A 14,367-nucleotide genomic window follows, 5' to 3' on the forward strand; every position below is an offset into this window, starting at 1 on the left:
TTTGACAGCGCCACCTCGATCGACAAACTGCCCTTTTCTTGGTGAGTTCGACACTGGAGAATGATATAGGGATCCATGTTACCTGCAACCACAACCACATTAATAATTATCAGAGAAAAATTAAATCAAATATCCAACTGAACATACACCAGCACAGAGAATTCAGTCCTGTAGCTTTAGCAATATTCGAATCCAAATATTCATCAGATTGCCTAAAACGCAAGAGATCAGCTCGGACGATAAGTGTCATACCTCCGTAACACATATATATATAAAGACATCAATTTTTTTTCTTACCATAGTAAATACCATATACACTATACGGATGAATATAACCTTAGTCATTTCCAAAAATTCTTGTTTTATGTTAAAAGTCTCATGGTAGTTATGCTCTAATGTGCCGTGCAACAAAGGACCATATCCCAATGGTCTCTGACAGGCTCAATTACCCCTGCGTTAAGATTTACAGTGGCTACACTTCTGGTTTAACTTACATTTGGATTTAGTATTTGTTATGTGCTCTGCCATGGTAACGTGGCACGAGTAAGCTTGTCCTTCTGCAGCTGTCCACCTCAAGACTCTCGTCTCATCAACGGTGGAAGGTTTGAGTCCTTGATCCAATGGCTGGGCTTTGTTCGGAAAGTTATACCGCCTCGTTCGCTGGAGACGTTCCTCATTTCGCCCCTCCGCTCCTTTGTGCTCGCCCCTGCTTCCCAAACTCCCTCTCTGGTAGGTTTGGCTTGCAGTGTTACGGTTTTGTTTTTTGAGGTTAGGGTTTTGTTTTTTGAGGTTTTGATGTAGTCGAATGATTCCAGGCTAGAGCTATTGGTTTCACCTCATCTGAGCGATATGTTTTACGGTGAGTTGTTTTTTTTTTCTTTGTTTAAGATTCGACTCTACAGATATTTTCGTTGTTTCCTCAAAATTTAAACCCCAGTTCTAATGAAGTTTGTTGTTATATGCTATCTACAGTTGTAATGGAAGCTCGACAGATGGGCTCAGGAGGTTTTTAGGTGGAAATCGTGGATCCACTTACTGCTTCCGTCGCTCGAGGGTTTTCGGGTAATCCTGACAAGCTACTCAGATGTTTTATCAACTATATGGGTACACCAGTGGATGATTTGTGGCTTGATGCACGAGGGCTTGAGAGATTTGCTAAACATTTCATAGTTTTGAAGTCGGATGGGGTTTCTGGTGTTAAGTTCATGACAGTTCTTTTTCCATGAAGTTCCCTCCAGAAATATGATCCACTTTCGCCTAATCAAAGGCTTTCTTAGTTGGGCTACGAGGCTTGTAACTAAGGCCATACCAGCATAGTTTTTTTTTAAGTTATAGGAACTGCAAGAAATTCTTAACCACTGCTCTCAGCTTGATGGCTTGGTTTGGCTGACCTCTCGGGGTCTAAGGCTATTTAAGTTTCTCTGGTTGCTATGTAAAAACTGGTTCTCGTTTTGTGTAATTAAAAACTCTCTAGTCTCTACGTGTATATGGGTGTTGATTTTTTTTAAAACACAATGCTACCTTTGTGTTCAAATATTTTTGCACTGAATTGTGCATTGCTAGTATGTCATGTGAACATTGAGATGTGGAGTCCATATATTTCATATATTATTGCCTCTTGTTAATTCACTGCTCTGTTCTAAAGTAATGTTGAAATTCCTTGCTCACATGGTGTAGGCTTACTTCTAGTCTTCCAACGTCGGATAAATCATAATTCTCAGTTTTGGTAGAACGGATATATGAGTTTCCCCGATGATATATCAAAACTTCTTTTATTTAACTCTTCAAGGCTATAGTAAGAATCCTTTTGGGTTTCTAGATTATATATATATTTGTTTAACAGTTTCGATACCTAGCTAATATTCAGTTTTTTTCGAACTCTGTTGGCGCTCTTTTTTTGTGTGATATCATCTCTGTAAATGGTTTCTGGGAAAGATCTTAAAGAGCTCCTTGAACTATATTAAAGAAATCTTTTTTTAATGTCCTAGCTCAACTTTGTTCTTTTTTTTATATATATTTTTTTGTTGCGAGAACCATTTGTTTCATTCGTTCTTACTGAGGTATAAAATTGTGCTACTTTCCCTATGAATTTAGTTTTTCCTTTATTCTTGGTACTAGCATCTTTCAGTTTCTTTCTCTTCTTAATAAAGAACTTGAACAGGTCCTTTTCTGAGTCTAAATTATATCATAGTTTTTAAGATAATATTGATCCGATTAAGTAAATAAAATAACCAGTTCTGTACAGTTAAAACCATACTATTAATGATTTCCAAGTAATATCTTTTCAGTATCAACTGTTCTAGTTCAGTCTTTTCCAAATTACATTTAATGACACATATTATAGATTATTCAACAAATTAGTTTCAGGGAGATACCACCTACCTAAGTTGTCTTAAGAAATAAAAACCTCAGTGGTAGGAGTCACCTTTGCTACCTATGGTTTTCATCCACACGACCATGAGATTTGCCTTCAAGACCAAATCTCCCCCCAAGCTTGCTCACAAGACCACTATCTTTTGCAAGTTTTTCACTGAGTGTTTTAGCTATTTGGTCATCACCAAACTTAGCTTTACCTTTTTATGTCTGACCTTTCAGCATGGTTTTTCCTCCCCCCTCTCCTTTTCCTTTGAAGCATTCACAACTAGGGGAGGTAGTTAGGGTTTCTGGCAACTGCCTTTTCTAACTTCCTTGTTATGAGAAGTTACAAGATCTGTTAGTATTCAAACCATTTTCTTCTTCAATAATTAACAATATTAATCACCTCAAAGAAATAATAACAATAATAACCAGTTTTGTTTCTTACTGTGGTAAAATAAAATATTTACAATTTTTGGGGACATTACAATAAGATATTACAGAGGAAATCAGTTTTCTGCAGTCCCTCGGCGTTGACAAGCAGCACCTCCAGAGTTCCCCTCGGCATCGTGGTTCTCTTTCTTCTACCGCTTGGTCTGCTGGTGATTTTGGAATCTCGAGTATGATCTAATTGGCTCTAGGGAAATTGAATCGTGTTCTTCAACTCAAGCCATTTGATCAATTCATTTTTAGTGAGCAGGATCGAAAAATGAACCTATTCTGATTATATGTATGCCACTGTTTTAAATTTTCTCATCAGCTGTCGGGCACAATTTTTTTTTTTTTTTTGTGTGTAAGTTTGGTACATCTTTTTTTTTTTAATTAATATTTCATAATACTAAGTTTAATTTCAACAAAAATGTAGGTGGTCTTAACTTGCATGAAGGAAACTAGGTCTGCTGCCCACCTATCTGTATCAAATCAAATGCTGTCCAAAATTTAAATAGAGTTTTTCTAATCATCCATGCTACATTGGCGACTTTATCTTCTATATAATTCTTGCTAAAAAAGTAAATACTAATTGTCATCAAAACAAAATTAAACTATCAGGGCTCCTTCATTCCTCTGAAGAATCGACTCGGGTTGGGGCTTTTGCACTTGATCCCGGAACTTCACTTCGCATCATATTCTAGAGACTCTGTTTGACCCTATTCAGGCATATGTTTTTTTGATACCACTGCATTTGGACAGATTGTATCTCACTCTGAAGATCCTTCAAACTTGGCTCTTTTGGTTTGTCTTCTTCCGGGTCTTCTCGTTCCTTATAAGTGGTCATCGCACAAGGCTGAATGTTTTTCATGACCCAATACTGTTGGATGGTCTGCTGAAACAACGTTTGGTGACTTCTAGTATTACCTGGATCTTAACTATTGTCTCCCATCCCTCTGCCTAGATCTCTTCATTTTCGATGTTTGCATTTAGTTCTCTGTCCCACTCAGAGATGACAGCTTCACCTCTGCTGGGGTTCCTGCGTAGTATGCATTGATAAGGTTTTGCATACTTTCCTTCCATGTTTGTCTGCCTCTTTTGCTCGGTCCTTTGCTTGTTGTCGGTTCCAAGTCTTTCATCTTGTTCTCTGTCTTTCCTGGTCTTTTGTTTCCTTTCCTTCCCTGTTGGTTGCCTTCCTTCTCTATCCAACTCTTCTTGCTCCTTTTTACTTTCCTATCCAAGCGGCTCACCTAGATCGAGGCTTAGTACTCACTGGCGTGGTTCGAGTGTCGAACCATCCGAGTCCTTTGCACACTATTTTTTAAGCTACCTATAACAAAAACCAAAATTAAAACATTATGAACCATCATCAAATTGATCATAGTGAACACATAATATTTTATGTTCTATAAGTTGGTCTTGATTTTGATATCATTCTTTATATTCTTGTTTTGATACCCTGCCTGAGAATCGGCCTCGGTCTTTTCAGGATTCCCAGCATACTTCCTCAATTCCGAATGAGACTACTCAGGAGCAATCTTTTTCATCTGCTCCGTGCATTTTTACTGTTTTTACCCCCATCTACCCCCAGGTTCCACACACTTACTTCAAAGTTTTGTAGGATAGTGACAGCACCATCTTCCAGGTTGCTTCCTATAAGCAATTGAATAGCTCCTCTTTCTGGCTCCTGCAAGACCACCCTACACCTCCAACATTCTATGCACTTGACCTTGCTAACCAGTTTCCGAGAGTTCTTTCTTTCCTAGGTTTCGCCACCTGAGAGGGTAAGACAATGCTTCTCACTTTCCCACCAGACTATAGTTCTACCCCTGGGCCACGAAAGTCCTACCCTTCGCCATTGAATCCCCTTAGAGGAGATGAGCCAAAGCCCAAATTGGTCATTCTCCCTTCCTAGTTTCAAGCCTAATTACTGCACCCTCTTCTACTTGTCCTTTCCAGGTCTTGAATCGAAACTGGACTAAGGATTTGCAGCTAGGCTGATGGGTCGAAGGAGGGACCAGGGTCAGATATCACTTTAGGCCTCCTGCAATTTTCCTTGAATCATTCCCTCTCAATCCACATACCCATTCTTAATAGCCTAAAGAAGTTTTTCCTACAGACACAGTTAAAACTGCTTAGGATGATGCTGCTGGCATCAATTTGACCCAGCATTCTCATTCTGCCCCAAAACCTAGCTACCCTAAGGTGAAAATCAGATGCCCATACCCTCCCTCCCCAGATGGCTAATCAGTCAATCCCACCCCAGGTTGACATTCCAATTTCCCAAGGATACCAGGAGGCCTTAGCTCTTGAATCGATAGGTAACACCATAATTATTAACTAGTAATCTACTTTCGGATTCATTATAGTGCCTCCTTCTAACAGAAGTCTTCGCAGATGCCAATTCATATTTTCCGAACCAACGCAAGTGAAGGTAGGGAGCACATACCAGGTTTTACAGTCAAAAGTTGAAAGCTGCTCGGCATCTCCCAACACTCAGCTCTTACCACCTCCAGCAGCACGTCCCGCCCTTTCTTCCTGTATGTAATTGCTTCTCATCCTTACCACCTTTCATTTTTGTTTTCTCGTCCACCTGCTTGGCATCCCTTCTGAGAAGCTCGCCACGTGATCAGCTTTGTTGTCCATCACCCTTCCTCTCTTGTGTGGGTCTCGAGATGGGAGTTCACTTACCTTCCCATAAATGCGAATCATTAATCCTTTCCTACCGCCAACTGCTCTTGCCGTGAGTTTCCTATTGCTCTCTCGCCACTTGCTGGTGCCCGTGCCAACTGTCTGAGCCTTCGTCCCTCTGCTCGTCGTGCCAACTAGCGGACTTCTCTTTCCTCTGCCCGCCTTGACAGCTGATCCTGTCCTAAGTTTCCATTCCTCCACTTTTGTTTGCTGGCTCCCATGGCCCCTGACTAGCCTCTTTTCCCGCTGCCCGCCATGCCATCTGGTCGGCTTTTCTGTTCTCGGCTTAGCTTGACCTCTGGCCGGCATCTCTCCACTCTAACCCGCATGGCCCATCGCACCCCGATCAAGGGTATAATTTTTTAAATTTATTAAAAGTCAATACAATTTAATAAACTCTATAACACACTAAAACCATTGATAAACATTAATACTAAACATAAGATGAATATTTAGTAGGTGGATCAAGAAACGAATCTATTGTTTAAGTTTTCTCATCATCCAAATGACACAAATATAATTTTTTTAATTTATTAAAAGTCAATGCAACCTAACAAACTCTGTAAGACACTACAATCATTGATTAACATCAATATTAAGCATAGGCCAAAAATATTCCCTTGAGAACCAATCAATTAAAAAAATAAAAAATCAACTTTCCCTGATCGGCCTTAAATTGAAATAAAAAACATGTCCTAATAAAACTCCCTTTAATTGTGTCAATAAAAGGTTAGTGTAGACTCCAAAGACTTTTATCACAATACGGCCAAAAGGCCATTGTAGCCTACTAAGACTTTCTGATAATGCGGCCAACAATGAAGCGTGACAACATCTTCGGAGTTGCGTACAAGGATGAACCATCACCACCTTTCCTTTCCTTTCACTAGTGAGAAGCTTCAGTGTCTTCTTCGTTGCTTGTATCAAAATCGATTATTACTAGAGTAAATTTAGTCGTTCACAGATTCTGATATTTTACAATATGTTACTATTAAAATTTCATTATTAATTGTGATTTTGAATGGTTTAATTTATGATTCCTTCACTTCTCTTCCGGGTTGGACAAAGATGGCATCGATATCAATCCCTTCATTCCACAGCAGTTGCAGCGTCACCATGGCAACTCTTAGGCTCCTGGCCGCTGGTAAAATTATGGTTTTTTCCTATTTCATTGTCTCCTATTGAAACTCACTGTGAATTTGTATCTTGTTTCCATTACTCTCTTCTAGGTTGGACGATTATCACAATGTTATTAATCTCTTCATTCCGCTACAATTGCAATTTGCATCGCAGGAGCACTTTTTTTTTCTGATAAGTATGTTTATGATTTTTTGCTATTTCACCATCTCCTATTGAACCTCACTTTAATGAAGATTATGCACTGATATCAATCTTTTCAATCAACAAAATTTGTAGTTTGTTTACGGACAGGAAGATGTCACAGACTATTGGGATCCAAAGGTAAATTTACGCTTTCTTCTTATGTTACGGTTTTATTGACTCTCACTGGAAATTTTGTAGTTTGTTTGGATTAAAATCGCATTCATATCAATCTATGTATCCCCTGCAGCTTTCTTTGCTCTAGCACTAGGGTTTTCCTTAAGCATCCTCTTTTGCATAACAGTCTCCATCGTGTAAATGTGTTAGAAAACTTGCATAGATGAATCTAGCTAGTAAAGGTTGAACACACAACTTTACAGTGCAAAAACACTAAAGGAAAATCGAAAGAACAAAAGAATGATTCATTAGAGAATAGGTTACAATGCTCATGACATAGAATTGTTGGGTGAAGGTCCCAAGGTAATTCACCATAGTGGCGATCAATGAGAAGACTCAACACCTACAACAAGTTCCGGAGAGAACTAGCCAGTTGCAGAGTGAAAGAAGGAGCAAATCAGGGAGTAAATCATGCAGAAGAACTAACCAGTTGCAGAGTTAAAGAAGGAGCAAATCGGGGAGTAAATCATGCAGAAGAACTAACCAGTTGTGGAGTTAAAGAAGGAGAAAATCAAGGAGTAAATCATGCAGAAGGAATCTTGCATGTAGTCCCATGATCTAACTAAGAGTCCGCATGTAGGTGTGTAGTAGTTCCAACATCCCCTCTGAACACCACTATGGGGAAAAATAGAAAATGGGCCCTGGAAACTAAGGCCAAAGGTCACCCAAAATACAGTGAAACTTGTACTAAAATTGAGGAAAGAGGAAAAACCTCATGGGAAAAAAACCCCCTCAAGATACAATGTAATCAAAAGAAAAGAGAAAGAAAAGACAATTGCTAAGAAACTGTGTCTTTCACTCCAAGACAATCATGTAGAGAGCGAAACTTCTGCTCAGTGAATGTCTTGGTGAAGATGTCTGTAGTCTGTTCTGCTGAAGGACAGAACTGCAAATCAATGACTCAATCATGTACTAAGTCTCTAATGTAGTGCATATGGATCTCTATGTGCTTCGTCCGCTACCGCTGTACTGGATCCTTGCAAAATTTGAGAGTGCTCTGGTTGTCACACCAGATGAAAATTGGCTGGTGGAACTGGATGCCCAACTCAGTGAGGAAGTGTTGTAGCCATAGAGCCTGAATGGTAATGTTGACTACTCCTCTGTACTCGGCCTCAACTGAAGAGAGAGCAATAGCAGCCTGCTTCTTGCTTGACCAATAGATAGGGCCAGATCCTAGACTGAGTGAATATCCGGAGGTGGACTTGCGATCAATGCTGTCTCCCGCCCAATCAGAATCTGTGAAGCCAAGGAGATTCAATGCAATGCCTACTGCATAGTGAATCTCGAAGGTGATGGTGCCCTTCACATATCGGAGGATGCGCTTGGCAGCATTCCAGTGTAGCTCATGTGTCTCCTACATGTATCTGGAAACTTCCCCTACTACATATGAGAGATCTGGTCTGGAGTGGGTGAGGTACAATAAGCTCTGCACTAGCTGTAGGTAGAGAGTGCTGTCAACTAATGGAGTGTCACCTCCATCCTCAAGGCGGACCCCAGACAGAAAAGGAGTCAGTGCTGGCTTGCAGTCAGTCATGCGAAATCTCTCGAAGAGATCCCGTGCATACTTAGCCTGAGAGAGTTTGATGCCTGTGGCATCCTGGCTGATCTCAAGACCAAGAAAGAAGTATAATGGACCCATGTCCATCATCAAGAACCTATCATGCAAGGCCCTCTTGACTGTAGCAATGTTTGAAGCCAGGCTGCCAATGATTAGGAGATCATCCACATACAAAACTAAGATAAGAAGAGAATCATGTGTCCTGAGCATGTAAACATTCAGATCAGACTTACATCTTTCAAAGTTTTGTGATAAGAGAAAAGAATCCATCTTTGCATACCACACTATCGGGGTTTGCTTAAGGCCGTAGAGAGATTCTTCAGTCTGCAGACCAAAGATGAATCCTGAATGAAACCATGTGGCTGCTCCATGTAGATCTCCTTAGATAGGTCTCTGTGAAGAAAGGCATTCTTCACATCCATTTAATGTACTTCCCACCCCTGCGCAGTGGCAATGGCAAGTGTAAGGCGTATGGAATCCATCTTTGCTACTCAAGCAAAGGTCTTGTCATAATCAATGCCATGCACTTGTTGGAAGCCTTTGGCTACTAGCCTTGCTTTCCGTCTGGTGATTTGCCCATCTGCAGCACTCTTGGTCCTGTAGACCCATTTTCATCGGACAAGTTTCCTTCTTGAAGGAAGGGGGACCAGGTCCCAGGTCTGGTTCTCTAGGAGGGAGTTATACTCCTCCTCCATGGCGGACTCCCAAGATGGATGCCCAACAGCCTCAGCATAAGATTGTGGATCAGAAGACTGAACCAAATGACAATGCCAGGATGGCGATGGTTCAGTGGTAGTGAGGACAAGAGGAGGCTCAATAAACTCTGAGCTAGTCCTCTGCAGATCAAAATTATCCCCCACGAGACCATTTCTAGTAGCTGGGTGATCTTGTGCATATATCTCACGTGAGCTCCTTGTTCTCTGATTTATGACAGGGGAATATGAGTCACTGCTGTAAGCCCGATCTGGGCTTGGATGTGGATCATCATTTGCATGCACTAGATTTGTATCTGAAGACTCTGTCTCTGCATTTGCATGCTCTACCTCGGCATCTGCATGCTCTATATCTGCCTCTGAGTGTACTGAGTCATCATCTTGGAAATGAGGTAGATAAAAGGTGTCTGCATGTAGTGATTGAGGTGCATGCGAGAGACTTTCCTCAAATTTGACACTTTTGTCAATGATGATCTTGTCCGTAGAGGGAATCAAGAGTCGGTATCCCTTCACACCATCAGGGTATCCAACAAAGATGCACTCAATGCTCTGTGGATCAAGAGCTTTCCTCTTTTCAGAGGGGATCCTGGCCCATGCTCAGGAGCCGAAAACACGAAAGTGGGTGACCTCTGGTTTAGTGCCGCTCCAAGCCTTAAAGGGGGTCTGATCCTTGATAGACCTATGTAGAGATCTGTTTTGGATGTAGTTAGCACAATTAAGTTCTTTAGCCCATAGCTTATGAGGCAGTGACTTAGCATGCAACATGCAGGAAGCCATCTCTTTGAGAGATCGGTTCTTTCTCTCACCAACTCCATTCTGCTGCGGAGTATATGGAACTGTGTACTGCAATTGTATGCCAGACTGAAGGCAAAGGTTCCAAAGTGTTGTGTTAACATATTCCCCCCCATTGTCTATACGGAGGGCTTTGATCTTTCTCTCTGACTGTGTCTCAACTAGTGCTTTGAAATCTTCAAAGTGCGCAAAAACTTCAGATTTGGCCCTGAGAAGATACACCCAAGTATACCATGAGAAATCATCAATAAATGTAAGCACATACCTTGCTTTGTTGATGGAAGGATGAGGAAAAGGCCCCATGAGATCACTATGGATCAGATCTAGAGGAGAGGATGCTCTGTGAGTCTTGCCGGTGTCAAACTTTTCTCTAGGATGTTTGCCAAGGACACACCCTTCATAAACTCCTTTGGAGAAACTGAGATTTGGCAAGCCTTCCACCATCTCATTTTTTCTTAGCTCCTACATATACCTGTAATTTAAGTGACCAAACCTCTCGTGCCAAAGCCTACTACTATCATCAGCATGTGTAAGCAATAAGGAGGATTCAGATTCAATAAATTCAGAAAATGTATACAGTCTGGCTCCATTATTTACCTCACCGGTTGCAATTTTGGAGCTGCTATGTAGGTCATATATGTTCACTGCATCTGGAGTGAATTCCACTCTCTTTCTCGTGCTGGAATCAGTGATATGATAAAATAAAAGCAGGTTTACCGAAAGTTTTGGAACACGAAGCACATCTTCAAAGCTTCCGGGTAAAAGTTCCACTTTACCTTTTCCAGTGACCTCAATAGGTGAGTCATCTCCCATGAATATGGGAGGTCCTTTGCATGCATCCAAAGAGGAATAGACTTCCTTTGCAGCAGCCATATGATGTGATGCACTAGAATATATAATCCATACATCAGGAGAAGAATTAATTGCAACCAAAGCATGCAAATTGTTACCTTTCCCGTTTGGTGGATCCTCAGTTTTCTTCTTGGCACCATGAGGGATGTGGTCCCCAAGGTTGTGCTTCTGAAGGATTTTTGCCATTTGATCAATTTGTTTCTTCATGCAAGAGGATTCTGGATGGAATCCTCTTTGACAGTAGGTGCATCTATTTCCTTTCTTCCCTTTCTCATTTCTCGAGCTAGAGGAGTCATTGAAGGGCTTGGTGTACCCTTCCTTCTTTGGATGGGAATGCGCTTTTCCCTTGCCTTTTTGTTGTTGATTTTTTTGATTTGAATCAGATCTGTGATTTTTATTGTGGCTGCCATCATGCACAACAAGTGCATGCGCTTTTGGAGGTTTGATTTTCCCCATGCCAATGAGTTTATCTTGTTCAAAAGTAAGGGACTCCATGAACTCTTTGAGAGAAGGCATCGTGGAGGATTTACCTATTGCAAGCCTTACTGAACGAAATGTAGACACAAAGACGGAGTATTCCAGTCCGAGCTTTGACATAATAGAGAGAATTTGACGACTCTCCTCCTTGGATTTGTCAATTCCACAACCCTTGAGTTGCAGCAATAGATCATTATATTTGGTGAAGAAGTCTTGAATTCTGTCATAGTTCCGTGGATCCAATGACAGCAGCTCCACTTCGAGTAGATGTCCTTTCATCTCATCCTGTTTCCCATAGAGATCTTCAACCTTTTTCCAAATCTCATTGGGAGTATTGCAGGCAGATAGATGAAACTGCAACTCTGGAGAGATGCACATGCATATGGATCCGTGGGCCTCATCCATACGGTTGAGGTACTTGGATTTCTCTATGGCTGACTTGGGTTCCACTTCTATAGCCATGGTAATCCTGTATAACCCTTTATGACGAAGCTATCGAGCCATTTGGTCCTTCCATTCATGATAGTTGTACGGTGTTAGGATCGATGCTTTGGGAAACTCCATTTTTCTGTCGATTTTTGATCTCTAAGCTGTAATACCTGCAAAATAAAGTGTTGGTGCGCCTTTTATCTAGCAACCTGTGGGCTCTGATACCATGTAAATGTGTTAGAAAACCTGCACAGATGAATCTAGCTAGTAAAGGTTGAACACACAACTTTGCAGAGCAAAAACACTAAAAGCAAATTGAATGAACAAAAGAATGATTCATTAGAGAATAGGTTACAATGCTCATGATATAGCATTGCTGGGTGAAGATCCCAAGGTAATGCACCATAGTGGTGATCAATGAGAAGATTCAACACCTACAACAAGTTCTGGAGAGAACTAGCCAGTTGCGGAATGAAAGAAGGAGCAAATCAGGGAGTAAATCATGCAGAAGAACTAACCAGTTGCGGAGTTAAAGAAGGAGCAAATCGGGGAGTAAATCATGTAGAAGAACTAACCAGTTGCAGAGTTAAAGAAGGAGCAAATCAAGGAGTAAATCATGCAGAAGGAATCTTGCATGTAGTCACATGCTCTAACTAAGAGCCCGCATGTAGGTGTGTAGTAGTTCCAACACATCACTTGTCATGACTTCCTGAGGAGCATTAAATCTCCTCGAGGTACCTCTATTTCATTGGTGGAGAAATTCCTAAGGGAATATGCTTATGAAATGCCAATGTCAACTAGATATTCACAGTCTCAACTCAAGAAGATCATAAACGACTTCGCAGAAAAGTTGGGTGAAGGAGGTTACAGTGTGGTTTATAAAGGCAAGCTACAAAATGGAACCCTAGTGGCTGTGAAGCTTCTAGATAGGCATAGGCACAGCGAGGCCCACTTCATTAACGAAGTGGCCACCATTGGACATCTCCACCATGTCAATTTGGTTCATCTGTTGGGGTTTTGCTTTGAAAGCTTTACAAGCGCGCTGCTATATGAATACATGCCTAATACATCTCTGGATAACTTTATATTTGCCGGAAAAGAGGAAGGGGGAGTGTTGAAGTGGGAACAATTGTATTCAATAGCTCTGGGTGCGGCTCAAGGAATTGCATATTTGCACCAGGATTGCAACAAGCTCATCGTACACTTCGACATCAAACCTCACAATATATTGCTGGACGCCGAGTTCACACCAAAAGTTTCAGATTTCGGTCTGGCCAAACTTTGTGGGAAGGGAGACGACCATATATCAATGACAGCTGGGAGAGGCACGCCCGGTTATGTTGCTCCAGAGCTGTGTCAGAGCGACGCAGGTCCTGTCACAGATAAAGCAGACGTATATAGTTTCGGAATACTCTTGATAGAGATTCTTGGGGTTAGAAAGAATCTTGATGTGCAGTTGAGCCGTTCCAGTCAATGGTACTTTCCCGACAGGGTTTCCAAACTGCTGGAGTGGGGAGTTAGGGACGCGATTGAGAGAAGGAAGAGGAGAAATTGAAACAGAAAACGAGGAGAAGATGATTAGGGTTATGACCAAAGTTGGGCTTTGGTGCATACAATACAACTCCACAGATCGGCCTTGTATGGCCAGTGTTGTTCAGATGTTAGAAGGCAATGCAGACAACGTGGCCAATCCTCCTTTGGGCTTCGATATATCCCCAGTTGCAACTGAAATGCCCGCTACCCCTGAAATACCCGAAATACCTTTGCTGTCAAGTTCTGAAGAATCTTCAATTGATAAGTAGGGGAGATTGGGTTATTCAAATTCGGTATCTCTACCATGCTATCTATGTTATATTCAAAGTCTGGGGCCTGTGGCATCACCGTTCTTATCCTTATCGATCGATCTGGATTTACATTGTAGATTTTATGAATATTTCGGGCTTTTTAAGTTTCCAAATACATTTATAATGTCGATGAACGATCTGGATTCACGTTGTAGATTTTATAAATATTTTAGATATTTTATGTTTCCACATATATTTCTAATGTAGATAATTTAAACGATGAATATTACAGATTTTTTAAATTTCTAAATATTTTGTCAATTTATAATTGTCTAACGCTTTTTATTTCAATTTGAAGATCTGCTGATTTTTTAATTGAGAGCTTAAATTGATTGGCAAGAGAATATAGTTTTAATGTTTATCAAAAGAGTTTGTGAATTTGTTAGGTTAAATGACTTTTATTAAATTTAAAAGATTATATCCATGTGGTCTTAAGTTCCTAGTTATTATTTATAATATTCATTTATATATTTGCAAATTTTATTTAGCAAAATGGTTCTATCACTTTTAATAAATTTTAAAAATTAGATTTATGTTAGGTGGCTCCTTACCCATTAATTTTTTAGGGTATTGACATCATTCCAATTCTAATAAATTCATTTATAATAAGTTCCTCAATATTATTTATAATTTTTTTTTTTTAAAGTTAATCACATTAATATATAAATATATAGATTTTATTAAGAAGCGGATACTTTTGTGCCTTTAGTCTACAGCACTCAAAGATCTTGCT

At 40.5% G+C, this 14,367-nt stretch overlaps 1 pseudogene; it reads left to right on the forward strand.

Moving 5' to 3' along the window:
- Positions 1 to 12,580: 12,580 nt before the first annotated feature.
- LOC149149266 (rust resistance kinase Lr10 pseudogene) lies at positions 12,581 to 13,345 on the forward strand (annotated as a pseudogene).
- The last annotated feature ends 1,022 nt before the right edge of the window (positions 13,346 to 14,367 follow it).

The sequence above is a fragment of the Pinus tabuliformis genome, chromosome 9 (assembly GCF_031772625.1).
Source record: "Pinus tabuliformis cultivar Carrire ecotype Pingquan chromosome 9, CPIR1, whole genome shotgun sequence".
NCBI classification, from domain to species: Eukaryota; Viridiplantae; Streptophyta; class Pinopsida; order Pinales; family Pinaceae; genus Pinus; species Pinus tabuliformis.